We start from the raw sequence: 3,066 nt of genomic DNA, 5'->3' as shown, positions 1-3,066 counted from the left end.
ACCCCTCTACCTCTCTCTCATTGGCTGGATCTTGTGTTTATCATTCCTCCACTTTTTTTTTTTTTCCTTAAACTTTTTTATTTGGAAGTTGTTTTAAATTCCATAAAAGTTGCAAGGATAGTACAAAGAATACCCATATACTGATATATACTTACACTTATGTCTATATTTATTTGCATAGAGGTAGAAAATTAACATATATATATTTATTCTTTTCTCAGAATCTTTTGAAGAGTAAGCTGCAGAGAGAGGAGGGTGTAGCTCAGTGGTAGAGCGTGTGCTTGGCATGCACAAGGTCCTGGGTTCAATCCCCAATACCTCCACTAAATAAATAAATAAACCTATTATCTTACCCCCTCCAAAAAAGAGTAAGTTGCAGATACCATTGCCTTCCTTTTTTTTTTTTTTTTTTGGTATAGTTGATTTAAATGTTGTGTTAGTTTCAGGTGTACAGCAAAGTGATTTAATTATATGTACATGTGTATATATATTCTTTTTGAGATTTCTTTCCATTATAGGTTATTACAAGATGCTGAATACAGTTCCCTGTGCCATACAGTGGCCTTCTGTTACTTCTGCATATTCTGGAGTGATTTCCTAAGAATAAAGTTTTTTTTTTTTTTTTTTACATAACCATACATAACTTTTTCCAACTTCAATAAATTTAACATTGATATAATACTGTTATCTAACTTACCCTTTATATGCTCAAATCCTTATTTTGGTTTGTGATTCTTTATATTTGTTATTAACACTGTATAATATAATCATATGTAAAATAATAGATAATAGAAGTTTTAACTATTTTTAATATACTTTCCTATTAGCTCAGTGATTTCTAAATTGCTCTATCTGTATTTGGGATTTTGCATAATTGGAAAATAAATGTGATTTAATTGAAGGAACACAGAGCTGAAGAGTCAAGAGAACCAGGGACAATTACTCAGCTTTAAGAATTTTTCCAAGTCATTGGCTTTCTTGATTGTCAAGTCTGCTTTGTGAAATGAGGCTTATCTTTTCAACTTGTTAGTCTTGGCTCTCTTTTAAGAAATTTTTTTGTGAACCATAATCTTCTGGGATTTATACTGGCGCTGTGTGTCCAACAGTCCTCTGACCTAGGAATTCTTTTTTCACACATAACAGATGAAGAAACAGAAGGTCAGAGAGATCTGTCTGCCTTCCAGAAGTCACACAGCCCAGAAATGTCAGACCAAGTATCGGAACTCAGGTCTGATTCCAAATAGTTGTTGTTAACTGCTTATCAGGTCTAAACCAGACATGTCGTTTTAGCACTGATGCTCTGGTTCCACCACAACTGTTAATTCTGACCCTGATTGAATCCACTCATCCCCTCACTCCTACATTTGATCTTCTCACATTCCCTACACCTACATCACTCCTTCCTGCCACAGTGGGTTTACCCAGAGTTTCCCCCCCTCCGATTTGTCCACCCCTACATCTCCGTATCTCACCTGTCTTCACAGCCCCTCTCCTGGTCTCTTTCTCTGACGGCACTGTGGTGTCTTTTTTTCCTGAATTCCTTTTACATCTATACCTTTATCATCAATTTGGTTCTTATTGTATTTTCCCCTTAGAGTTTAAAATGTTTCCATTAAACATTGAAAACATTAGAAAATTAAATTTTAAAAGTCTGCATTATCTCCCGGTGCTTCTGCAAGTAATCTAATGGCAAGATTTATACCACATGTGTCTTCTTACAATACTCCATCATTATTTGATGCCGGACATGAAATGAAAGCTTAATTCCTACTGATTAAATTCCTTTTTACTGTTGATCTGCAAATTACTTGAAAAGTTTGAAACATGACATGAGCATATGCTAATATTATTTCAGAATGTTCGCTTTCATTTGTCTTCATTCAAAAACATTTTATGTAGTAGTTTGTTAGCTTTCAGCTAGCTTTCCAAAACCATGGTCTTTCTTGTTGACCATTGGCCTACAAGAAGAGTCTATCTGCCTACAGGCTTTCAGGTGAGTTTCTCTCAACAATAATGAGTGATGCTTCCCATTAAGTGCCCATAATATGCTAGACATTATTATAATTTAATCTCATAAAATCCCCCAAAAATTGCAATTACTTCATCATTCTATATACATCATCTTCAGTCCAGAAACAACTTATCAAGATAGTCACTACTTTTATAGAAGCCAAGTATCAAAGATATCAAGGATTTGTCAAAGACTACCTCAGTATAGACAGAAGTTAGCACCGGGGTGTGATTTCAAAGTCTCTGATATTTCCTCATGCCACACTTTCTTTATCTTTATGTTATGCAATTTAAAAACTATATTATATAATACTAACTACTATATCTAAAATAGAGTAAAGAAACAAATTTCTTCTGTATAGCATAGGGAACTATATATTTTAATAACATAAAATGAATCAGAATATGAAAACAAATATATGTATATACACATATGACTGAAACATGATGCTGTACACTAGAAATTGACACACTGTAACTAACTATACTTCAACAAAAATAAAATTAAAATAAATAAAAATAAAAACTTGATTATACAATGTAACATCATCATAGGTACATTTTTCCTGATACAATGTAGAGGAAGTCAGTAGTTGATGTTAAATATTTTGCTTCTTTTGCTGTACTTTCCGCATTAGTTCTATTAAACTTTTTTGATGATGTTTTAAAATTGGACGGAAAATGATCTAGATAAGAAAGAATGTAATACAGGCACTGTGAAAGAAAATCATGTCCATCCTTCATTGAAATAATACTAACTTGCCAAAATGATTTATTCTTAAAATAATTCTTTTATCTAATGCAACAGAAAAAAACGCTTGTCTTTTTCTTGTATCAAATGCTAATACCAACATTTCTAAAATATTGGGTAATAGAATGGTTATTTCATACCACATGTTCATATTTATGAATCTAGCTTATTTTGTATTTTGTAACGTCAAAAGTGTTAGTTAAAAACGCAGATGGAAGTTGAAGTAAATGCATCAAAGTCAAGAAAATATGTACTCTCCATAAAAAGGACCAGAGCCAACAAACTACACATAGATTTAATTATTT

General features: G+C 32.5%; 1 non-coding gene across 1 annotated transcript; it reads left to right on the top strand.

Moving 5' to 3' along the window:
- Positions 1-250: 250 nt before the first annotated feature.
- On the top strand, positions 251-323 carry TRNAA-GGC (transfer RNA alanine (anticodon GGC)). The gene has a single exon. It is a non-coding gene; the product is annotated as a tRNA-Ala (tRNA).
- The last annotated feature ends 2,743 nt before the right edge of the window (positions 324-3,066 follow it).

Source organism: Camelus bactrianus, chromosome 2 (genome assembly GCF_048773025.1).
Source record: "Camelus bactrianus isolate YW-2024 breed Bactrian camel chromosome 2, ASM4877302v1, whole genome shotgun sequence".
Lineage (NCBI taxonomy): Eukaryota > Metazoa > Chordata > Mammalia > Artiodactyla > Camelidae > Camelus > Camelus bactrianus.
This window is presented reverse-complemented; position numbering and strand designations above follow the sequence as displayed.